General features: G+C 39.0%; 1 long non-coding RNA gene across 3 annotated transcripts in view; it reads left to right on the top strand.

Annotated features, from left to right (window-relative positions):
• Positions 1–21,342, top strand: part of LOC139606249 (uncharacterized) — a 91,984-nt gene extending 70,642 nt beyond the window's left edge. For 2 of the 3 annotated variants that reach the window (XR_011684580.1, XR_011684581.1), the window contains 2 exons: positions 20,686–20,819; positions 21,037–21,342. This is a non-coding gene — a long non-coding RNA (uncharacterized lncRNA). Of the gene's footprint in view, positions 1–9,632; positions 9,717–20,685; positions 20,820–21,036 lie in introns of all 3 variants that reach the window. The other variant, XR_011684582.1, reaches the window with a different exon arrangement.
• Positions 21,343–26,980: the final 5,638 nt, after the last annotated feature.

The following is a 26,980-nucleotide window of genomic DNA, read 5'->3' as shown; positions in this document are numbered from 1 at the left end:
GGTGTGTGTGTGTGTGTGTGTGTGTGTGTGCGTATCGCTGCCCAGTTGGATATATTCCCAGTGAAGAGGTTGGATAAACGTTACAACCTTCTCACTAGACCAGGATTAAATAGCTCTCCAGTGTAATTCAAATGTAAGAACAAAACACAATGTTGGTTTTGTTGAGGAGAGTTGTTTCATCGAGGTAGCCTCAGAACAACAGGTTTACATTCAAGTGACAAAGCCCTCTAGTGGCTGTAGTAATCACAACGGGTCCAGTGACGCTGTTGACAGAGGAGATCAAGGCGGATGGATGAGTCGAAAAAACACTGAGATTTAACTCCAGGGTCTCAAATAAATATAATCAATGAGTTATTGTAAGACAACAGACATACGTGTTGTATTATATGTTGTATACAAACTGATCGACGGTGTGCAGAGTACTAATGGTCATTTAAAAAATAAAAAAAAAGCTGTGAGATCATTGTTGTATTGTATTTAACATTTCTCTTTTGTAGCAGCACTACATTACTTGAACAGACTTGAAACATGGATGTTATAAGACTGAAAAAAAAAAACCTAGAAGAAGGAAATTCTCATTAAAAGATTGGGGTTTTTTTTTGGGGGGGGGGGTTTCTATTACAGTGATGCATAGTATGTGGTCCCCGACTCAGGTCAAATTACATGCGAGCTGTTCTGCCGCAGTTACTAGAGACATTTTACAATCCCAGGAAAACATTTTCAGAAAAAAGAAACCCTCAGTGAGAAATTGCATTGAGATACAGAAGACAGTGGAACAGTGTTTAACCCAGAAGAGACACAATGTGAACAATGCAGCATTTTGCAAGACTGTACTGGTGTAAAAAACGTCCCCACAGGTCCTGGTATGCTCCTATGGGTTGTATCTGAGAACAGGGACAAATGACCTATGGTTGGAGGACTTGTTGGCCATGTCTATACTGTAAAACCTCACTTATTGAAAGCTTACTCTTGAAGAGGAAGAGCAGCTCCACGAAGGACTCATTTTCTTTTCCCCAATGGTTTTTCTTTGACATCTAAAGTAGGTTATTCTTGTAACATTTACTCAGCAGGGGGGAGAGAGTTAGTGTCACATCAAACCACCACCTTTGAAGTTAGATGAGGAATTACATAACTACTGCTTTGGCTCTTCAAGTATTTTTATTCCATTAACAGTGGGTCTAATGTCACTATCTGCAGGGGGATTTATAGGCAAATGATGACATAAATCCTTATATTTATCTGCACTGCTCCTTACACAGTATTACTACATAGTTATTGGTTCCATGTCTGCTTGCTTTTATCCTTTGTCTCGTGTGTGTTTTTCCATCTTGTCAGGAGTGACACCAACAGGATTAGTAGATGCAAATGAGGAGCTGGGGAAAGCAAGAAATGCAACAGTGTTATTGAGCTCCTGTTTTGGCCCCTGTCTACCTACTAAAGGGTTTTTCCATTCACTTGGGGAAAAGGTTAGGCTTGCAGCTTTTGCCCGGAAGAGGAAAAGGTAAAAGGAGAAGGTATTTACAACTAAAGGACTAGCTTTGAAGTCTGCTGATGGATTGCAGAGCTGCTGTCAAGCCTCTACTGAGAGGTTTCCATTCATTCCAATCTTAAAAGCTGACGAATCCACCCCCAACTTCATTTGCAATATTTTTCCTAGGTTATTTTGCATGTGTAGTCTATTTACATGTGTTCCCTCCGGGCGCTCTGTCAGTTGGACAGTTTGACCCCCCCTAAGAGTCTGGGAAAAGGCTGATGTTTCAAAAATGTCTGAGTATCCCTGTAATTTTCAACAAGCCATGAACATTTCACTACCTTCAATAAAGGATGATGAATCTCAGATCTTCAGTCTGACCCCGTCACACAACCTTCCGCTCCTCCTCCCTCCTGCTTATCAGAGCTGCTCTCATTCATTTCACAACAGTTCAAGGTTATTTTTGCAAAAAACGGTGACAGAACAGCAGAAATATGCTTGGAGGCTGTTTTTGAACGAGGAGAAATATCTCATTACTGATTACTGGTATGATGATTGAGCAGGCCTCAGACAAAAATCCTCCTAGAGAGCAAAACATTTCACTTTAATCTAACAGGAATGTCATCCTCTTATCTGCAGAAACTTTGATTATTCCAACCTGCTTGGCAAGTTTGAACCACAGCTTCCTGTCATCATCATATAAGACACTCAGTCAAGCTGTCACTATGTGGCACTGTGTCCCAAAGGAGTGTCGTGATTCTCCAAACCAAATTATACCCACAATGATCATTTGAATGTCCCCGGCAGGTCTGCAGTCTCAGGGTTATTATCCTTCTTGAGCTGATTAAACTAGCTGTATTTTTACCGCAGGTGTGATCACTCGATCATGATTGGACCAAAATAGTCATGTGACACGCAGTTGGGTCACAATAAAATATGTGTAATGTGTGTGTATTTGCAAAATATACAGCTTGCCCTAACTTTAAATAAAGGCCTAATAATGATTTGATGATTTACATGTGTTGTAGTGTTAATTGTGAAATGAAAAATGTGTTTTGTTCCAGTTAGTAACGTACAGCTCAATAGGTTGCACGTGTCGCAGTCCCGTCTTCTGGTATCACGACACCACATCGTGGACGTTTGTTTTGCAGTTTTAGTTTCAGAATCGCTAACACCCCTACATTTCCCATTACACATTCAAAAATTCAGTTTTGCAAAAATTATGAAAAGAATGATTCATTCAATTCACATTTTGATCTTGTAATGTTACCCAAGCCGGAGTGAAGTTCTGTGATTAAAAACTTCAAACGCCTTTTTTTAAAAATCATGTACAAAATGCTGCCACCTGAGGAAGAAAAACATCCACTGACGCTGCAGCTGTGTAGTTTTTACTTCATTCTTCAGGTAATTACTGCTTCAGCTCAGGTCCGTGATGGCAGAGCTTAAACCAAAGACACTACACCTACACTAAAAAAACAGAGACAAAACAGCATATTCATTCATACTTACCTCTTGCGTCACTGGATTCTCACTTGTCTGCATGTGTTTACACGTGTAACTTACGGTTATGACAAACCTGTTTTCTAAAATTGCTTCCCAGAAAATCTAACTTTACAGGACTGTCTAGTGATGGTTTTCTTGCACGATATGTTGTATAACCACCATTACTCAATCTGTTCCCTGTCTGTGTTTTCACTCACTCATTTTCTCCTCACCTGTCTCTGTTTAACAGGGTTTCTCTCTAGCTGACTGTTGAATTTCATCTGTCTAAGTCAGTTAAATTCAGTTTTTTTATTGACACAACTGTTGAATCTACTGAATTAAAATCTCAGTCACACAATGAGATTATAAATTCTTTCTCTTCCCTCAGAGATATTACTCTCAAATCATAGTTTCTGCATTCACATAGCCTTGTCTCCGAGACATTATATTCACATATTATTGAATTGTATTCCAGGAGGTGGTTGGGTTCAAATCCTGAACCCTGTCTGTGGTTAGGTGTAGACAACAAAATCAGTTTGGATAAAGTTAAGGAAAGATTGCAGTTCTGGTAAAATGTAAATAAACTTATTGTGTCTGAAGTCACTGTGAACTTTTTCTAAACTTAACCATAAAAAAGTTGAAATAGATGCAATAATGTTGCAGTCATTACATGTGGATGTTGTAATGGAAGATTGGATATTTTGAGGGAAAACAAATACTTTGTCAATATTTTATTTTTACGTTCAATATCAACACTTTTGTGATTTGCCAAATACATAGATTAACAACATTTTCATCTCATTATATTAATAGAAAACATAAACCAGTCACAGTAACATCAGTGTTTTGTTTTTTCAGGGCCTCTGAAAAGTCATCATCATTATAACTATCATTTTAGATCATCATCATTTTTTGCACTCTATATCAGTGTGTAATAGTTGTACCCAATGCATGCAAATACATCCATTTGTTTTGGTTAAAAATGAGGTACAGACTGAACACAGGGCATCAGTTCACTGCACCACGCAACATTTACAATTCACACAGCATAACTCCCAGTAAAACAATAAGTTTCCCACAGTTTAAAAGCGGCAGTGTTTGAAACACCCTGTCTGAGCATCTTTAAAACTCAACTTTATAGATATAATTTTATGTAATTATTGTTAATTGCCCTCATTGTCCATGTTGTAACATGTGTGTCTAGATATATGAGTATAAGAGGAACTGTGTTCAAGCTCACAGCTGAGAAAAGGGAATTCAGGATACTGTTAATAATATTTTGTCAACTTAACAGCACAGGTGGTTATGAATATTACAATATAGAAAATCCATCTACGATACAGCACAGGTTGTTTCCCTGCTGAGGGGCAGACTGAAAGAATGAGCCAGCAGGAATATGAGCTGAAACTGGGTCCAATAAGATCCTAATAGACCTGAGACGGTGCCTGGCTTGTAAGTAACTGGGGTCCAGATGCTTTGAAGCGAGGGAGTCAGACTCTTGGATAACTTCTTCAAAGACTTTCTCTGGCTGCTTAGAAAACCAGAACAACTGCTGAATAGTTTCTTCAATTCAGATATCACCTCCATCTGACCTAAAAGCCATGAAAGCAGCTAGTTTCGATGTTTCCATTATTCACCCAAACTGAATGTGACACCATCAACTGATTTTCTCTGTTCTCTGAGGATTGGTTCACTCTCTTAACACACTGATGTGTACAAATAATCAACACAATAAAGGAAAGACCTTGTTTTTAAGGTAGACATCAAACATGCAACATTTTTGTCTTTTGTCTTGATCAACCTTGACTGTAATTAAACATCCTCTTTAGTTAATGTGAGTGTAAAAGGAAGAGTCTATCAGCGAGCACGGCATTGTCTGGTGTGATGAGGGATACAAGCTGAGACACTCTGGTCTCACAATAGAATCGGTCTTTATTCCATCAGTGTAAGTTTTGACCTCTTCAGACTTTTTCCCTTGTCCATGCACTTTGGAAGTACAGATGGGTGACAAGTTAAAGTAAAAACCTGAATAAATAAGTGGAGAAACAGGATGATAAAGAGTCATCCACGGTGCAAAAAGGTTCGCTGATTGGTATGAAAGTGATTTGACCAGACCTCAAACCATTTGAACAACTAACCAACGTGTTAAGACAGTCAAAAGCTGGCATTGAACGTCTCGTGAGATTCGGTCTTGTCTGCTGAGGTCTTGGTCATTCTCGCTTGTGGACATGTACACTGACAGCTGTGGACACCGCAAAGGCAAAGTGGTTTTCATCGATACTCTGCTCGGAGGGCACGTTCCGTACATGCACAGTAGATCTTCATCTATAAATTCCACGCATGCGCACTATGAATCAAATCAAAATGGTGACATCCATGCAAGAAGAAGAAGAGCTGCTTTTTCGACTGTACTTATTCATGTAAAGATGAATGGTAGAGGTGAGGGTAGCGGCAGACCTCCTCACACATCCTTTCCTCAAACGCAGCTTCTGTGTTTGTTTTCCAGCTTGTTTGCAGTTTGTGCCCTTGCAGCATAGAGGCCACATGTTTTATAGAAAAGCAAGTAACAAAATTAATGTAATGTATTGGAAGTCATTTAAAAAAAAAAAAAAAAATCAAACAATACACAGTCCTTTCTTCATTTTTACCAGGTGCACAAATAACTGCCCTGCAGACTAAATGAAAAACAACCAAACACAGGAAATGCCACAACATGAGAACAAAACAAAGACACCAAATCCCAGATGATGAAATGCTTGCCACTGGAACATTAGCCAACCTTTCGTGGGCTCTTTGCTGATCCGAGATGTCCTGGTTTTGAACAGAAGAGTGGAGAAGAAAATGACTGAAAGAGAAAAGATTTGTGGAGAACACAGTGTCAGGGAAGAGAAAACACTATGCAGAAGAAAATGATAGCAGTATGAAGTGTTAGAGGAATGTTGTGTTAATGCCAAGACTCTCTGAGGGAGATGGAGGGGGATATGGGGTACAGGAGAGGACAGGCTCAGCAGAGTGCACGTGGGACTGCGTGGGGTGCGCCTAGAGATGATGAACACGTTTGCAGGCAATAATCTATAAGCTGTGCGTGCTGGCAGGGAAGAGGACCGCGTGAGCATGTGAGCCCGATGATTGTGCACGCAAAGCCGAGTCCTCCTGGGACAGAAGAGAGGCTGATGAATGTGGATGCACGTGAGGGGGGTGTGTGTGTGTGTGTGTGTGTGTGTGTGTGTGTGTGTGAGAGAGAGAGAGAGAGAGAGAGAGAGAAAAGCAGAAGAGAGGAAAAGATGGAGAAAGGAGAGGAACGAGAGTCCTGTTAAGTTCATGCTGAAAGGAGTAAGACTCACCATGCCACAAAGATTTATAGATGATACAGACATATGGATCTATATGCCAGAATGTACTCCCTCACTTTTTGAACTTTAGTGTATAATACAGTTGATTTTTCATTAAAAGGGAACTTATCTTACTTTTTGCCCTCGGTCTACACATAATAACAACAACAAAGCAAACTTCTTTCAGATTTATTAAAAACCTCTTATCCTTGCAGGTATTCAGACCCTTTGATCAGGCACTTCACACTGAGCTCAGGTACATCCTGTTTGCTTTTACTTTCCTCCAGATATCTCTAAAACTTGATTGGCCATCATCTGGCAAATGATTTAGAAAAGGCATAAACCTGCCTGTGTAAAGAGACTGTAATGTCAGATCTAAATCCAAGCCATGAAAGTCCACTGAACTCTCAATAGACCCCTGCAACTAAATTATGTAAAGGCATATATATGGGCAAGGTTATAAAACATTTCTAAAGCTTTGGATGTTTACAGTTGTGACTTGGGAGAAGTTTCTAGCTGGCCATCTGGCCAAAGTATGGTAAAAAAAAAAAAGGCCTTGCTTGGGGGCCTGACCAAGACCCCAGTGGTCAAGTAAAAAAGCTTCACACATCCTCCAAGATCCTAGATGTCACGCCCCTCAAACAACCTAGAGTTTGCTGAAGGGCTCTGAGATTATGAGGAAGAAGATCCTCTGACATGATGAGACAGAAACTGAACTCCAAGCTCATCCCCTGGCGAAGGCCGTCCTCATTGTGAAGCATAGTGCGGGCAGCAGTATGCTACAGGAGTGCTTCTCAGGAAAGGTTTTTGTCACCTATAGTGAGCAGCCTATAAACACTGGCCTTGCTTCACTCAGGTTGGAGCAGACCAGCAAATATTATATATGGAATAAATTCACTGTTACAAAGTTACAGCTCCAGAGAAACTTGCTTTATGAAAAAAAGCTGAAACAGTCCTCAGTATTAGATGGATTCTGTGAATTTTACTCAGATTTATCAAATCAGCATTTCAATAATCACACAGACTTTCCCTTAGAGTTTAAGAATGAATTACATTCTCAGAACAAGATGGCACCATGTTATTTTGCTTTTCCATTTGTCTGTATATCTTCAAGCTTTTTGCTCATACAGGCTGAGGCTCTTCTTTATGATGTAACCTGGAAAACTTGGCAACAACAGAACACAACATAAACAACAACCGCTCACAGAAGATATTTAGTGTTGTAACAAACCAAGTGACATTACAGTGAATGAGAAGGTCGGGAAATTATAACCTTCAATCAGTGGTATCTCTGTGTGCGTCAGAGACTCGTCCTCTTGTGTAACACTCCTTGGTATTTTCAGGAAAATGCCCTAGGAAATAGCACAGTGGATAATTATCTTCTGAAACATGTTTCTTGTTTAGAATCTTTCAAATAACCCCTGGCACACAAACACGTGTAGCTGATTTTGTCAGATTTAGCCTGTTTCAGGTGGGCGAAACGGCCACAATGGAAATAAGCTTTTAGCTTTTTTCTATCTTTACTCTGAACAATTTAACTGTATGTCAGGACTGGTGATTATAGTCTTGTCAAGTTGTTCACACACCAACACTACTGTGCACTCACTGCAAGATCTTATATAGGCTAATGTAAAACACTGCCCTGAAATTTAGAAATAAAGTATATATATTTTGCGATTTTCATTATCATTTATATTTTCTTTCATTTCCTATTTAGATGAAGAGAAAATGGTGTGTTGCACATACACAATCAAATGCATGTTTGCAAAAGATTCACAAACCTGTGATTATTAAAATGGGCAGCATCTTCAGACATTTTCATAGATCTTTAATGGCACATTGCACTCATAGTATTATACCATCCACAGCGTGTTTAGTCTTTTATGGGCTCCATCCTGTTTTTTATATTTCATTTTTAATAATTATAATAATAATAACAATAATATTTATTTATAGAGCACTCGTCAAAATCTATGTTACAGGGCGCTTAACAAAGGCAGGAATAAAATAGAATCAATGAAATCAATAGATTTCAAAGAGAAGAAGAACAGATAAAACAATCGGGTGTATAAATAATAATACAGAGTAACTTTAGAGAAATAAAACACTTCAAGAAAATATAAAACCAGGAAAAGCTTTTTGATAAAAGTAAGTTTTAAGAAGGTACTTTAAGGAGATCAGTTTCCCTCTCAAATGTTCTCACATCTCCACCTACAAAAGACAAACAATGCATTTTTGCTAAGTGAAAATCATGATAATCACTATCATTATCTCACATTTCCTCACAGACACCCTGACTGCTGGGTGGATGTTTTCCATTGCAAAACAAATGTCTCGGTTTCTGTTTACAGGGCTGACACCATGCAAACATTGTCTTTGCTGTTTGCAAAACATGTGGCAGCTTCTCTCTCTCTTTTCTGAGGACCTTCTTGCTCACTCTGAACCTCCCAACATCAAGTTTCCACCTCGTTTTTAAAAATAAACCTACCTATTTCTCAGGATATGAATATTATACCATGCCAGTCAAATTCGACCCTGTCTCCTAGAAGTGACGTGTATAAATTAATAAACTTTTTTTCCAATCATATTGTGTTAAGCTGTTACACATGTTACATCTCCAGAGCTTTGTTCAAATGCCCAGTGACCCAGTGACGAGACGGCTGAGCCTTCAGAGTTACCAGCAGAAGACGCCTCAAAAGAGGAGGCTGCTGAAGTAAAGAACCAGTCGTTGTTAGGACTATGTTCAGAAGAAACAGTTTTGGAGTAGATGAAGTACTGCACTCGAAGGAGGGATGGATGTGGTCAGGGTGGATGGACAAAGCACACCAGAGACCAGGGTTTGGATCCTGACTCCCGCCTGTGGTTAGGTTAGGACAACTAAAGCACTTTTGTTCAGATTGCGGTTTTGGTTAAATGGTAATAAGCACCTTGTGTCTGAAGTCACTATGGTCTTCTTCAATATTTAACCAAAACAGAAATATTTTTCATAACCTTCACCACGTGCTGTGAGTGCCTAATACTATAAAAATGTTTAATAATGCTGTAGCTGCCATGAGAGGATATCATAATGCAAGACCTACGGGGGCCCTGAGTGCTCAAAGCCCTGCAACTTAAGAAAACACACGCAAATGGACAAAACACAAGTAAATTCAGAAAACATTGTCATCAATTTGACAACACATGCTGCAAATATTCACAACACTAACCAAATAGCAAACGCACTGGAATTTTTCCAAAGGAAATACTTTGTCAAATAAGAAGTGCGATGTACGTCAGGCACAGAGCACAGACTGCCAGGTGCACTGCATACATAATGGTAAACCATTTTTTCCCTGATACTCTTTCAGGAAATGAAGTCTCAGATCTCATCACTAAGAGGATTACTTGGGAGAAGACTCAGATATCTGGGAATCACTGCTGGGGAATGCACAGTATGTTCATAAATCTCTCTGTCATTCGTCCTTCAGGGCACAGGATGACTTAAGGATGTGAATTTCCTCCAATCTTTTTCATATAAATACTGAAATGAAAACATTATGTGGATTGAATGAGACAGCTTGAAGCAAATGTTGCATATAAACCACTCCAATAAACTGAGCACAAGCACCTACACCTGTTTACCTTCTTGTGCCTTATTGTTTCTTTCCAAATCCCTGGAAAAGATAAAAACCAACACTGAAGGGATTCTACCAGCAAATACTTTCTCTGTAGCCAAAGCCAATGTAGTTTATTCCTCTGTGCCATAGGTTTTCCATAATTGTTTAAAAGCTGTTAAAACACATCAGTGAGCCACACTGTTGCACTGGATGACATTTTCCTTCATTACCATGAACATCAGCACTGTAGTCAATTTTGAGTCAATTCAAATACTCGGTCCTGCTGCTTTAAATACTGTCTATAACACCGAATGTGTTTTAATCCACAACTGAAAATAGTATGTACTTGACAAATCATTAAGAATACTTATTAAATATTGGCAGAATAATTAATAATAATTGCTTATGTATCTATGATTATTATTAGTACAAGTAATGTCTCTTTTCTGTTAAATGTGTATTTATTTATTTACAGTGGCTTTAACAATAAGAAAAGGATACATAAACAGTAAGAATGCAATAACTGCCTAATTAGTTTTGTGACATAATCGCATTAATGGGGCTGAGGCAAACACAAGGTTAATGTCATCATATGTACAATATATTTTTTAAAAACCTGAAGTAGCACCAAAAACTCAAAAAAATCATCACAGTCACAGAGAAATGTCTGTGGGAATGTGAAATGAGGAGCAGAGTCGTCCTCTCCTCATCACTGAGTCTGTCCATGCTGCAGCTCCCTGAGGCAACTCACAAAAGCACATCAGGTCCCGTCTGGCTCCGGCAGCAGTCCGTGGTGCCCTTTCATGGGACAGCAGCCTGGGATGGATCGAGTTGTCTCCTCGCTACTCGCCGTCTCCATTCACCTTGCTTTGTCACCCCAGAGACAGTTGTAGTGTCTGTGAAATTAGGTGGTGATGCATCTAGTGCACCTTCTGTGAGGATTCATGGTGCTGTGGTCGAACCTATCATGTAGGCAGCCAAAACACTGCAAACTGCGATTGCACCGAGGAAGTGTCACTGCTGATCTCTTTGGTATGCTAATCGAGAAGAGGAATGTGTGATGCATCAGATCATCGAACTTACTCTGAGTCATTCTCAGCTGCTTAAGATGCATTTCCTTAACCATTTTTCTGTAGTAGCACAGACAAATCTACCTTCTCTGACTTTCACAAGGATAAAGCTCTTGGCACTGGGTGCAACTGAGTGCAACATGTGCAGAGAAATGTGGAAGTAGTCAGCTGTTTACAACAACATCCCATTATGACACGCTCTCATTCCAAGTTTCCAAGATATTCCTGATCTCATGTCCTCAGTGGGCTGAAGCTGGCTCTTATCTGGTATTTCACAGCCCACCCTGCCCCAAAACTCCCAGATACAAGAATTCTCTGCAGGGTTTTGTCTAGTTATGTCAAAACCACATGCTCATGTGGGTTGACTTCCCTCAACTTCCTTCTTTCAGTCAATTCATTGACTGTCCACATGCAAAATATGTTGCAAAGATGATTATAAAGATTAGATGGTAAATGGCCACAGCCATGAATCCCACTCAGACTCGGTGAGCAGCTAAAAGTGTGTCATGAAAAACTATGCGTGCCGAGTAGGCGTGGACCGAATCTGAAGTACGTCAATCGCTTTACACAGTCGTTGCGGGGCAAAGAAAAGGACGCTTTGTTCAACGTCAGATTGTTTCCCATCCAGCCAGAAGCCACATAAAAGCATCAGAGTGACTCAGATTTAATAAAGATTCACATTCAGTCAACATATGCTGAATAAGAGCACTGACTCAACACAATAGCTGAATCTTTTGTACTTACTTCCCATTCTTCAGACCTTTTGTGCTCTTCTCTGCCCTCTCGTGACTCACGAACAAACACGATCATGAACGTAAGCGGTGGCCGAAAGTATAGCATTGTTGTGCATCTAATGCGCAATGCTCTGTCTCATTCTTGGCTTTGCTACCTCCACTGCTGCCTACATTTTACATTTTATCCCTGTGACTCATACGATATATCTATGGAGTGAACCTACAGAGTTCAGCAGAGGAGCAGTAACGTCAGACAACACATCATGTCATCTCATTAATATGTCAAGTTTCATTTATGGAACGTGTTGGGGGGGGGCAAAGACGAAGGAGACACTTGATGGTCATACACAAAATAGAGAATGTGGAAAAGAAAGTCTTATTATGTTTCAAGAAAGTCTCATTCTCATTATTAAGATTCAGACAGATGTAACATGAAACAAATGTTTGCTTCACTTTACATTAGATGGATTGCAGATTTCCAGATGCTACTGACCGTTCATGATGATCCCCTGATTTTCCATGTAAGTGTAATGATATGGTCAAACTTGAACTTTGTCTGAAACATTAAAAGGCTCATTTATGCTCAATATTAGATATGTTTATGTATATGGTCGGTGCCCTCTGTCTGTACTCTGCATTCATTTCATCCATATTTTTGCACATTTCCTGAAAGCTTACTGATACAGACGAAATGGAGCATTACCACCAGAAATAATAGCCAATATTACAACTGTAGGACATGACAAAGAGATTTTAAAAATGGTGGAACTTTTTGAAGCGGGGTTAAGCAATGTATCTAATGGCCTCACAGACCACTGCCATCTACAATGCTTCCTCAAACTGTGCCGGCAGTAATGCCACATGTTGGATTTTGTGGTGGATATTATTGTTGCTGCTAACTACCCGGTTTTTCGGTTCTTATTCTTTTCTGTTTCAGACAACAAACTCTCGCTCCTTCGTGGAAATGTATAATCCATCACTTCCTGCGAACCAGAGGATACGTGTATCCTGTGTAAAACCTACCTGACACAAGATTATTACAACAAAATCAGTTGCTCAGTTAACAGAGTGTGTAGGAGAGAGAGGAGAGTGTGTCTTTACACACACAATCTGTGTATGTTTGTGTGGCTGCCGTCAGCGCTGTTAGGCCAGTGGACATCTGCCTGGCCCGTGTTTGCAATCCCAAGTAGCCTGAGCCTAACAGCTACATAATGAGGGTGCAAAGCAGCTGGTCTCTGTGTGGATGTGTGTGTCCTTGCCTTTAAATGTGGTCACAAAGCAGTCATTAGGTGTGTTTGTATGTGTGTGCGTGCCTGTGTGTGTGTGAGTGTGTGTTTAGCAGATAGTCAGGACACAAAGCAGCCTTTTTAGACAGAGCAAAATTGTTCCCCACTGAGGGGGCTATCTGAGGACAAGAGTGTGTGTGTGTGTGTGTGTGTGTGCATGTGTGTGCATGTGCATGCACGTGCATGCGTGCACTTAAAACATGATGTCACAAATTTGTGTGTGTGTGTGTGTGTGTGTGTGTGTGTGTGTGTGTGTGTAACTTTATATTAGTGTGTCTATGTGCTTTTGCATACATTCCTTTAGGGTGCACATGTGTATTTGCATGCATCTGTGTCATAGGACCCCATGTCTCATTCACAAATAGTTTCCACCACAGGTCAATAGCAGTTGCTTAGATGCTGGTGGAGTTTGTGTCCACACACACACACACACACACACACACACACACACACTAGTCTAGGCTGAAGGTGGCTGTGGTTTTATGCCAAAGTAAAAATCTCAGCACAGCAAATGGTTTGGGGCTTGTTGCAAAAGCAAGTTGCAAGTAGCCATCTGACTGTATATCTGTTCTGTCTGGATTGTCAGCATGCGTGTGTGTGTGTGCATGTGTTCATGCATGAGAGAGAGAGAGAGAGAGAGAGAGAGAGAGAGAATGTGATATTCAAATTCAGCTCCTTGCCCTGGGTCAGTGGGAGGTGAGGAGGTGAGTTTTGTCTCTTTTGTAATATCGTCCTTCAGCTCCTTCAGGCTCAGTACTGATTGACCAAATCTTAGATTTAAATTTCCTCTAAAACTATTCATAAGCATAATTTAGGTTTCATCTAAAAAATAGTTTCATGTATACATTTTAGCAAATATCTTATAGATTCAGTTTTCACCCAAAATACCCAGATATTTCTAATGTAGTTAATCAGCTTTACACCCTGATACATGACAATATTGAGAGTGGCAATGCAGGTACACACATCTACAACTACAATTAATGATTATTTACAGTTGTTTGATTAATCAACTTGTCTATTAAATGTAAGAAAATAATGAAAGTTGCTGTTTGCTATAATTTCCCAAAGACCAAGAGGAGGTATCCAAATTGTAAACAAACAAGCAGAACTATTCAGTTTACACTCAATTGATTAATAATTTTAATATCTATCAAAATAGAGGCTGATTAATTTTCTGTCAATCAACTAACCAATTAATTAATAACTAATCATTGCAACTCTACATGTGTCTGTGTGTAGGTATTGTATGACTGTGTGTATGCATTAACATTTCAGTGCTACAGAGTGTGGTCAAGTGCGGCATGTGGTGTGATATTATAGTACATACAGCCACCATACCTGATAGAGTGTCAGTCACAGCTGTCAATCATGACATCACACTCCTGTTTTATAGCATCAAATACATAATAAAAACCAAGCGTATCAGAAAAATAAGCACTGGAGCATACATCAGCCTGATAGGAGCTACCTGAAATGACAGAAACGTCTTTGGGAAAGTTTTATTTGATGCTAACTTAGATTTTTTTGATTTGTCCAATGCAGCTGCTAACATGAAGGGGTGAAGTGTATAACCTGAACCTGTCAGCCACCAGCCAACACTTATGGAAATCTGTCATGTCGTCCATCTTTATATACAGCTGTTGGTCACCACTAGTTGGCAATACCAACAGGATTATTAGTCATTAGTTACTTTTTGAGCCAATCTAAGAAGAAATAGAAATGAGAAGTAAAGGTGAAACCAGAATAACTGAGCTATAGTTAGATTTTTACTATTTCTACATCTTAAAAATGCTAATTAATCAAAACTGAAAATAACGACCCTACTTGCAGACAAGAAATGTGGGTGATAGGGGTGACGTTACTGGAAGAAACTCCTCATAGAGTGAACCAGTCAGCATGTCCTCTTTTCCTGGCCTGTGTGAACCAGTTCATTCATGCTGGTGTGTGTTTGTGTGAGTGGAAGCAGGTGAATGACCTTTGGCTCGTGTGTAGGTGAAAACAGACACTGCAGGTTTGTTGGCTGTGACGCTCTGTCTCGTGGATTTCAGAGTTGAAGTTTTGAATAGATGGATGACAGAGTTAATCACCTGTTTCCATGAGTGGAGAAGCTGTCTTCAGCCAATCACAGCAGTAGGAAGTCTCAGGTGTCAGTGTGTGTACTTAAATCTTTCCATGAGTGAGTCCGAGTCTGCTTACCTGTGTACTTGTACTCGTTTGTTGTGTGTGTGCATGCGCGTGTGTGTGTTACACATGTTTAACAGACCCTGAGTGACATGATTATGAAGTGTGACTCATATACCTTAAGGTCACTGTGGTCAGAGTTAATGAGCACAAACTGGTAAATAATTAACCAGCTTCATCAATACCTAATGAACATGTTGCTAAGCTAGCGGATGTCCCCCAGCCACAGAACTCCAGCATTCTCTGATCAGAGACTCTCTCTGGCACAATTACAATATGTCAGTAAAACAGACGTTTTTTTTATTATTTGTTTTTCTTTCTCTCTGCTCTGCTCATGTCTGGCTCACCATTCAGTCTTGATCTTAATGAGATCAGCTGATTAAAAGGTTTTTGATGTTTCATATCAGCCTCTTTGATGACTTCTATTTTCTCCTTAGAGCGAAGTTTTTTTTTTTTTCAGTGTTTGTCAAATTTACCCAAAAACAAATGGACTAAAATCTTGGCCAAAAAATCTATTTGGTTTTTTCAGAGCTTTCAACTACATTTGAAAACTGTTCTTCCTTATATGGGGTTTGCTCACTGTTCATCATGTGACGTGAAGTATGGGACTCATGTGCTTACAGGCAGCTGTATGTGTGGAAGACCATGAGTTGTCATCTAAAAATCTCCAGGAAAAAAAAAAATTAAATGGACCTTGAGTTAAGATTTTTCTGTCAAACTCCAGGCTAAAGAATAAACTTATATTAAAATATTATCTAAACCCTCAGACAAGTTGTTTTAATTCATCTAAATCAAACCTATAACTCAGCTTGTCGTTAGCTAAATTTTACTTGATGAACACACAATGTGTCTCTTTTGTTAAGTTATTTCATCTTGAAATAATGGTGAAACAAATTCATCAACATAAGCGATACTGTAATCAGACTTTTTTTTTAATTTTACAAAATAATGTAAAACAATTGTGTTTGAACTGGTCTGATACTAAGGATCTGAAGTAGCTGATTCATGCATTTTGAGGTTTTTAATTCTCCTCATCATCTCAGTGTTAAGGGTGTGAACACCTTCATGGCCATGTATTTTCCAAATAGGACTCCTGTGTCTGCACATCAGATATTTACTTCTGCAAAAGATGCAGTCAACTACAACGTACCTGCAGTACATCAGAGAAGGTACTCTGTTCATTCAGTTCCTATGACCTCATCTGTGCCGACACCATGTATAGTCTCGAGCTCCACAGCGAGTGGCCTTTCTGTGTGCGTGATCTCTGAGCTATCCCTTTACATGGCACGTGAATTATTCAGGAGTCCGGTCACGTTTCCATGGGTGTGCACCTCGTCTCGTGCCAGTATTAGCTTGATGACCTATATCGTGTTCTCAGCTTTTATGTTGACGTGTTCAGCCTGGACTGAAAATAAATCTGTCGCTGTTGTTCACTTACTACAAATGAGAATATGTTGGATCAGATGAAATATCTTGTCTCTTGTTGTCACATTGTAACATGTACATAACTCCTACATGTTTTTTTCACAGTATCTGAGGCGTCTTGATTTCCTTTCATGATGATAATGGTTTTCACTGAAGGGAACTGTGAATAAAAACTGAATGACAGGCAGCTCAGAGGGCCTTTGTTCTTATTCATTAAAGTCAGGAAAGTATCAAATAGTTGGAAAAGTTCTCAGTTGAGTGAGGTTCTTTACAATTCATGCTTAATACATACTCTTAGCAGTTTTCTTACAGCACGAATCTGAAATACACCTTAAAGAGGAGGTTCAATATTTTTGCAAGTGCACTTATTTTTTCTCTTGCTGTGAGGGTCATACCACTCCTCTTTATACAAAAACTGTGTGGAACATTTTTTTGACCAGGTACAGTGACTCTCTGGAAAGGCTCTACCCAGCCTACAGAAGTCCAGCACAAAGTCCCCTGTGCATGGATTAAACAATAAGCACATAATGTGTGAATCAAGAAAGTGACTAACTAACACTGAACTGTCCCTTTAACACCACTTATTTTACCTGCAGCTGTGTGAATTAAGTTTGTGAATTTAATCTGATTTCAAGTTGATTTCTTGTGTGGAACAGAGCGGGGGGTCAACACTTTGAATGAAGGCTCAGTTCTAAAATCCATAATTTCTTCAATACTTTAAAGGAGCTATTTGTAGTTTTACTATTGTTGAATAGCCAGCGTTAGCATTAACAGCTGTTTACTTACCAGTCTAGAAGAAACGTTATAAGTTCAACATCAAACTTCATTCCTTTACTCTCCAAGAGGAAAGGAGGTGGTAGGTGGAAAGCAACACCAATGTTAACTCTTGTCTCTAACATTTCTTTTCTCCTACTGAACACTAACCAGCTACCGACACATCTTTCCACTTTCCGATAGAGACTCACTGTAGCTTCCAATCTGCCCTGAAGACACAGCGCTGCTCAGAGGGCGTCTTATAACTTCTTGTATTATAAAGACAACGATAGGAGAAGCTCTTGTTAAGCGACAGTCATCACCAAAACCAAGTTTGGTGGCAGAAGAAGCTTACAAATAACCCTTTAACATAAGCATGAAATTAAATCAGTTCTTAGTGTTCTATCAGCTACAACAAACATTTGGAGGAACAGTTTGTTACCATACCTTTTTTTCACATTGCTGCAGTTTCTACACTGTTTATGTTCATAATAACAAATCAAGATGTGTATGTGTACAATGTAGTGTGATGTTTCACTGAACTGAGCATTTTTAGCAGCTGAAATCAGCTGCCTGAGCATCTGACTTATGATATTCAAGTGTCAAGACATTCAAGTCCCTCTCACAAAGGCAGACGCTCTGATCCCTTTAGCTAAAAACACAAAAAAGGTCATTATCCCTGTCATGCTGCCAGGTCATTTTAAACACCCCAAATACCAGACACCAATGTCCTCTGAGGCTTATTAGGGCAATTATAGTCCCACATGTTGAACCAAATACTTTTGAGGCTACACAAACACACTGAAGTTGATTCTTTACTTTTAAGTGTATCATTAGAAGAAAATCAAAGACTACAAAAAGATGCAGGTGATGGAGATGAAGGCTAATTGAAACATATTTATTTAGAGATAGATATAACTAGATATTTTAGATATATGTAAAATTATACATTATATATCAAAAATACAATCAGAGTCAGTTAAAATCTTATTTTACAAATAGTTCTTGTATTTTATCAAAAGACAAAATAATGTGTCCATATTGTTTTGCAATAGTCACCACTGATGTCTGTAAAGTACATTACCAGATGTTGAAAGAGACCGATCTAAGGTTTTACTCTTGAAGAACTATTGACACATACATCCAAGGGCTCAGGGTAGACACATGACCTTTTTATTAACTATCATGAGGGAAGCTGACACAGCTGCTGCTCTGACATTTCACTCTGTGACAAGCACCTCCTGGTTATTACTCACGGACTCACAGAGAAAACATCAAATCATTTTGTCTGATTCTATATAGTTGGAATTACCTCATGGAAATTACTTCTAATAAGCAGTAATCAGATCACGCTTTGGCCAGTGTTGGATTCTAACAGGTGCATGTGGCTTTTATTGGAAAGAAAAAAAAACATTAGAATGAAAACAGCACAGATAGAAATTAGTTTGAACTGGCTGCGAGACCGCACTGACTGAAGTAATTTAGGTGATTGGAAAAATGAGAAGGCAATGTGATGATTATCAGTTGAAAATTCTTAGTGATCGTTGACAGTGTTCAACAAGAGTTCAAACTGAGACACTACAGCTTCTCTGTTGAAACCGAAGGAGGATTTACAAGTTAGGAGAGCAGGTCTTGCTGTTTTATTATCAGTAACAGGGAGGTAATGTACTGCTATATATCTTTTTTTATTCACTAAGAAGTTAAGGGATGAGAGACCAGTGGAATATAATGAGACACAAACCAGGCTTCAGTTTTGCTACCAAATCTATAACCATAACCAACTGGTTTGTACATATTGGCTCGTTATTTTAAGTAACTACATTTACATTTACTCATTTGGCGGACACATTTATTCAAAGCAACTTACAAGTTAGGGACATTACTTCAGCTTGAGTGTAGGAGGAGACCTTGGTGTAAGTACTGAGTACTACATCTACTCAGTAAGTGCAGGGAGATCAAGTAAACACGCTAAAAGTGGAAAGTAAGTGCTAGTTAGCTATGTTAGGGTGTTAGAGGTGTTAGGAGAGGAGGTGGTGTCAAAACTAAAAACCACATCAAATAAAAAGGTTTTGGGGCATGATGAGTTGTGTTATTATATTTTTAGACAACTCTGAATAGGATCTGGATTCAATTGTGTCAAAGGATTTCAAAACAGACCAATAGGACACTGACACTCTATGTGAAATGTGTGTCTAATCTGTGATGGATACACACAAACACACATGGACCCAAACTCCTCGGCTGGTTTCATTTTAAAACACCACAAACTGCTTGTCAGTGGAAAAAATGGTTCTTTCTGAATGTTTTTCATTAAGATTATACCTTATCTTGATTTGGGTGCTGGATAAGAACCAAGAGGAGGCATCTTTATGCTCTTGTAATACCTGCAGGGCACCAGTAGAGGTTAATAAAAACAAATTAATCACAGTTTTTAATGTTATGTGATAAATAAACACAAGGAACTGAGCACGGTGGACAAAACAGAGTAGTGGAGCTGAGGAGTTGTGGTCCTGTTCCCCACATTTGGAGGGAACAGGACCACAACTCTGTAGATTCATTAGCATGAGCTGCTGTTTATTTAGAGAGGAGTTGGACAGTCAGGGCTCTGGCCAGAGCCAGACACCCTCAGATCTGCATGTGTGTTTGATTTCCATGAATGAGCATTGTTAATCTAACAACACATGCAATCTGAATTACTGCTGTCTCTGCTCTGGTTTCAGCCATTTACATTTTTAAGTCGTTCTGCCTGCCTCTGCTTCTTATCTGTGTTTTTGGCCATTTATCTCTATGTCGATCTGTCCTTATTCCTCTTCCACTATGTATATCTTTTCCTCATTTTAGTAAACTTTGCCTTTTTATCCAAAGTCAGATTAGAAGATTGGTATCAATTTCAGCCCTGTGCATCAAAGAGAAACATAATTTTCCACAAAGAAATCAGCATCTCTTCTTTAAAAGTGAAAAAAATACCTGACAATCCTCCACAGACCCCAAAACCACAAATCACACTGAGAATTTGTGCAAACAAATTCATTTTTTATGTTTATGTAATGATGATTCAGGATTTTTTAAAAAACTCCACAGTTTCTCAAGCCAAGTAACACTTGATGTTAACAATTGGTTTAAAAAAAGTTATAACTGTCAGTTCATTTAGAAATATCACAGACTAGAATCTGTCAAAATCTATAATCAAAGTCAAGCAACACAGCTTACTTACCAGAAATAGTTTATACACAAAACTTTTATCCTTTTACATTTTTAACATGAAATGTCTTGTCCATGTGTTTTGTTGAACAACAACATGTTTGAACAGCACAGGTTTCTGGATTTAATTCTTTTTTCTTTTATTGCACAGGGAACAAATGGATAACATCTCTCCTGCATCTGTTCACTGAAATCTTCCATCTGACTTGGCAGCAACACAACAGGGGAATGGGCTGAGGGAGAGATGAGGAGAGGAGGCACAGAGGTAGAGAGAGGAAATACAAGGTAAAGTCTGTCTAGGTACTTAAAAGAAAAAAGGGTTGATGGACAGTTTATAAGTGTTTCAAGTGGATTTTTATGAGAAGCTATGCATAGAGCTTTATCTCTTTCACTAGTGTGGTATTCATGCTTTTAACTCTTTGGTTACTTTCATTTTCCTCTTAATTACTCTTACTAACTATTAGAAAAGTAATTTCTCCATGAACCTTTTTCCTTTCTTCAGGCCTAGAGCAGTTTCAGCCAGAAGGAGAAATCCAAAGGCCTGCAGACCCTTTAAAGTTATAGACTGACTTTCATTGTCACAGCAATGCATCTCTAATGCCAATACTAGATATTATGATGGGAATATTATTAACTTCTAACTAATTTGCTTTCATGTATGATGAATGAGATTAAATCTAATCAGTTGTATGAATTAAATTGTATATTCCATGAATCTCTTCAATTTATATACAGTGTAATACTTTTAATTAAAGATTTCAGCCCTGAATTGGTCGCCCTGACTAATTTTTGAATTTCCACATTTCTGTCAGATCAGTTGTCGTTTGACATTCGGGGGGATCACAGCACTGATTAATCACCTGAACGATCAACGATGTGGCCCCTGGATGATCAGATGGTTTCTGGCGTGTCAGAATTTTTGGTCGGCTTTTTTGAGGTTTGATTAATTTCCCACATGGCTGCTGTCAAAAGATCAACTGTAGAGAGCTTGTTTTAATATATTGAAGTAGTATTTTACATGCCGTGACTAAAACTGTAGTCTGGGGATTCCTGTGATATAAAACTGAACTGGAGAACTGTCAGACAGCGTCGTCTGCGTCTTCCAGCCACCTGCAGTTCCACAAGTTTTTTTTTTTTTTCCTTCTTACTTTCCATTTATAATAGAATTGCACAACATTATGCTGTCTGTCTGAGGACATGCACATCTTGCCTGAAAGTTTCAGCTGCAGCCGTGTTTGCAGCTGAGCATAATTCAAACTTCTGGGCGAGTCGTGACAGTTCTCGTGGGCTGTACTTTCTCACAAACACAGACTGCATTTCGCACCTTTGGCTGCGATCCAATCACATTCATATATCATATCAGTGCAAGCAGTGCAAGCTGTGTGTCATTACTCTTGTATGAACTTGTTTTTCCTTCTCCAGATAAGACTTTGAGATTTATATCACATATAATACCAAAGCTGATTGCACTCAGATAAACTTTGACTAAGGCTTAAAGTTAAAGGGGAATTGCACTGATTTTGCACATTGCAGTCAGTGTGCTAAAACTCATAGGACTAGTACTCATAGTTCTGCTCAGCTTCTGAAAACAGCTGTATAATCTGAGGCTTATAGTCAAGTGTGAGAAAACAACCCCAGTGATGTCATCAGGGTTATCTCAGCTGTTGGTTGCATGTCACACTTTGTCTAACATAGGTCTAATAGTTTTGTTCACCGTCTTAGTGTGATGACTTCCTGATGAATTATAGCACAATTAAAAAAAAAAAAAAAATGATGCAAACAGGAACGTGTCATCACCTCCCATCATCCCTCCCCACCAATCTCATGTTTTGAAAATGCATAAAAAGATAAACAGACTTTGGCCAAAGGACTAATACTAATATGTACTGAAAAACCTCAGGAGGAACAAAGCAAGTTTAAAACTAAAGTTCAACATTTGGGGAAATGTTTCCTAAGTTGTAAGGATGGTTTCATTGATTGTTATGATTTTTTAGCCTCGGGGCAGAATGGAACTTTTTGTTTTATTTTTGTGCAGCTGTCTAACTCATATTAGACCAGTCTTAAGAGGAAAAACTGGAGAAATTCAATAGACCAGTCAAATATACTGTATCTGTATATTATCAGGTCAGCTCAGTTCACCCCACAAAGGTACATCTCTGTTAAGTTGATGAAATGTTACTCTTCATCTGTGTTGCAGCTCAGGATAAATAATTTCTCTGTTGTGATTGCATCTAGGCTGGTGGACTTGTTGCTTTTATATGTTTGTTATTTTTTGGTTGGAAGTTGGAAATGTTGTGAGTCCTGACTGAAACCTGGAGAACATCAGGCCTGAACAGGTTCCAAATCAGCTGCAAGCCAAGAGATGAAGTATGAGTGCTTAGGGTTTTGTAAAGTTATGGCTAGGATAGTAAGAACAAATCACTCTGAATATTGTTGAGAGGCAGACTCCTCCATATGTTATGCTTGTGTGTGTGAGTGGGCTATCCCTGGTTAAAGATGTTACTTTATACCTGTTGACTGTGAGTTATGAAAGTTGGCTGACACACACACAACTCACACACACAATTATAGTTTGCTAACACACATACAGTATGCAGACTGTGGTCAAATATAACAGAATAATAACATATTTCTTGTACTCCTTGTCTTGTCATTGAGGATTTTGTTGTCAGTTCTTTGTCTGTTGGTTAAGATACCAAGTACTGGAGTATATGGCATGGACACCCCCTGCCCTGTGGTCCATGAGAAAGTAATGTTAAAGTCTAATTGCTGGATTCCCATGACAGCTGCTGTGTATATACCCCACTACTGATAACAAAGCCTGGATCCTGACTTCTGGATTACAACCCACATCTTAGATTTGTTCAGTGATTCAAATGGCTTTGGAATTGTGCACAATGCCCACTGTTTGCACTGGATGGAGAAACCAGTCACCACCAATAACGCCCGATCCCGAACAGAAATCAAGCATGTACACAATGTTGTGCAAAATAATAAACTCAGTGCAGGATACTGGTCATGATCTATACATATCAAAATCAATCAGTTTCTCTCACTAAGTTGCAGTAAACATTGCCAACTCTTAACAGAGAGCACTTTAAACTGTTATTTTGTGATTTGATATATAAATTTAGATTAAAGTTCATTTAAAATCTTTGCACACCGTTTTATTAATGATGCATGCAAAAAAAAAGTTTTTATTTGGTCCTGTTTCCGTTGTACTGTTTTTTCCTCATTGCTTTCAATTCAGTGTTGTTCTGTTCTTATTTTATTCCATGAATATCCAAGCCCAGTCAGCTGTGTCCCACGTAACCTAGATGTGAGTGGAATGAGCTGTCAGTTTTTAGAATCGGCCTCAATATGGTGTAAATAATTGCATAACGTCAACATAAGCCAGGATCAGTGTCATGAAATACCTCAAAATAGGACATGTTCTGGGACTGAACATATGCTGCTTTCATGGTGAATTTGATTGCAGTCAGAGCCAGAGCATCATGCTTTGGTTGGTTTTTCCTGTTGACCTAACAGCCCCGTCACCAGGGACCTCGACACATACTTACACACTTGCAGAAATGTGAGTGTGCAAAGGTGTCTTTGAGATCTGCATTTTGGCATAATAGGATTTAGCATCATCTACGGTATACACAGAGGAATACTTCAACATTTGGAAAAATGCGCTTTTTCACCCCGTCTCTGAGAGTTAGATGACAGTTTTTATATGGATTGAACAAATGAGGTGTACTGTAAAATTTCCATCAGCGAGCCTCAAATGTGCCTGTAGGAGGATGTTGTTAGTTTTGAATATAGCCAGGCTAGCTGTTTCCCCCTGTTCCCAGTCTTTAGCTGGCATGAGGGTAGCACTTCTTGTCGAACTCCTGGCAGCAAAGTGAATAAGTGCAGTTCCCAAACTATTCCTTTACCTGACTGATTTAAATTCATCTTAAATATCTGCACTTATGTCGCTTCATTCTCATCTTTTCTTTTATCCAGTTTACTTCTTACTGTTAAGTCTAATACACATGACAGACGTTTCACCTGCTGTGTTCACAGAATAACATTAACTGATTTAACTCCACTGAGTATCACTGAGCCTAAAATCCCCTTAGCTTTAGAAACAAACCTATTATTTCTTCTTTTCTGCTAATCTGATCCTGTCTTAATGTCTTTTTACACATATATTTTTAAAATGCTCTGTTTCTGCGGTCTCACCATGGTGTGCTCTCATGTACGTTCTGTTGTGTGGACATTATGTGCACTCACTTGCTTTTTTACAGAGATAAGTGTCAAAACAGATCGACACTGTGTCTCTCTGCTAGGCACTAATGGCTTGTCTGTTTATGTGCTAACTGACATGGATATAAGGGATTTCAAGGAGGAATCTCTACACATACACACACACACACACACACACACACACCTCTCTTTCTGAAGCCATGCAAATCCAAACAAACTACAACTGATGGTGTGTTTGTCTTTTCTGCTCTTAGGCCATTTCATGTCCCTGCACAAGACGCACTCAGACTCAGGACTGTATAAGGAAGAAAAGTCTCCTTCAGTTTGAGTCTACATGAAAAAAAAAGTATTTTGAAAGTATCTATGGTGTGAGAAGTCAGTTTGGTAAATAAATAATCTAGGCCTCACAGAGAACTGATCTGGGTTTAGTTTAGATTTATACATTGTTTTCAATAGAAATCTTTTATTATTTCAATGTCTGGTCTTTTAGGTCCATGTAGGCCCCAAGTGTTTTAGTTATATACTGGTGTGCAAAGCGAATTATGGAGGCTGCACAGTTGCAAAAAAATAACAAAAAGACCTGGAGTCTCCGGTACATTCTGAGATTAGTGCACATCTGACCTGTCTAATATGGTGCACAGACACACACTGTGCACACATGTTTGGTGTGCATGTCAAATTTGCATGAGTAAGGGAGGAGGAAAGTTGCTTCAGTCTCAGAACATGAAAAAGCAATAGAAATAAATTATATATTGTACAGATAAAACATTAAAGGGCTAAAATAAAAACAACATCTCAAATGGAACAAAATATTCTGAGTCAACACGACTTAGTTTATGTGAAATGACAACAAGAGAAGGAAAAATTACACCCCACAGAAACAAAATCCATCCTCCAGTCATCTTCTCACTAACATCCTGCCACCATTATTTAGGCTGATTGCTGTGAACTTAAGAAAAGAGCGTGATGTGAACATGACAGTTTAAACAGCAATTACATTTCTGCCCAGGGCAGTTAGTTTCACCCTTCACCCCACCTCAGTCTCCTGAGAGGAATTACCCTTGCACACCTGCCTGCCTCTTTGCCTGCATGCAGCTTTTTTTGCATACCTTTGTGTCTGTCCATTTCCCTGTCTGTCCGCCGGCTGCTAAGTCAGTCAAAATCAAACGCACACAGAACTTCAGCCACATTTTAATGTCTACAGGATTCATGGTGGTAAAGTTGTCTTTCACTGGTTTATTCACAGCTTTTTAAATCATTGGTTGCAGGGAAACAACAACACATAGCCACTGCTTAGCAACCTGTTATTACCAATAGTTACTTCCCAGCAGCTGCCCACCTGTCTATGTGTCTGTATGCAGTGCCCCTACATGCCTGCAGAAATCATCATTATTTCCTGCAGTTACCTTCACCACCTGCCTACCTGTCTGTTTACATGTCTGTCTGCCAGCTGACCTGTACCCATGCAAATCACCTATTTTGTCTCTCACTTCCTATTTGTCTTTGAACTGTAGCAAGAAACAGGAACACCTGCAGGAAACCTATACGAACTCGAGGGGAGCATGCAATTAAGAATAATGCAAAGTATAATCTCCAAAAGATATAAGGCATCCAGCTGGAGATAATTGGCCTAAAACATGTATTTCAAAATACTGAAAATGTGCTGGGTGTCTTTGATGAACAACTTAAATTTTTAAATGCAAATATTCATAAGGGCTCATGTCCACATGGTCAGCATCTGTTGATCCAAAGTGTGATTTTAAATATTTGTAAAACTCATAGCCACACAGTGGATAGACAAAGAAAAAATAATAATAACAAGTGTTGACACCCTACAGGCCCTCTTGTTATCACATCTTTTCTTCTACTGAAGTTAGTATGCTAACAGGCTAGCCCCAGCCCATCTCATCACTTTCTGATATTTCACTGTAGCCTCCAGTCTGTCCTGAAGATGTAGTGCTGCACTGAGAGTGTACTATAACCTCTTGTCTTGTAAACGTGACAATCACCACCACCCACCCCGGCCAAAAAAAACATGTTTAGCAGCAGAGAAAAGCCCCTTTAAGGAAAACACATGTTTTAAGTGTATTGTGTGTCTGAAATATCACTTTTCAAAGCAAGGACATACGTTTTCCATCATTCCTCAAACTGACCACAGATTTCAGTTCAATTTTACATCAGAAAGTAAACAATCAGTGTCTCATTTCAGGCCA

The sequence above is a fragment of the Trachinotus anak genome, unplaced genomic scaffold (genome assembly GCF_046630095.1).
Source record: "Trachinotus anak isolate AG129_WGS33_773 ecotype Australia unplaced genomic scaffold, CSIRO_AGI_Tana_v1 ptg000021l, whole genome shotgun sequence".
Lineage (NCBI taxonomy): Eukaryota > Metazoa > Chordata > Actinopteri > Carangiformes > Carangidae > Trachinotus > Trachinotus anak.
This window is presented reverse-complemented; position numbering and strand designations above follow the sequence as displayed.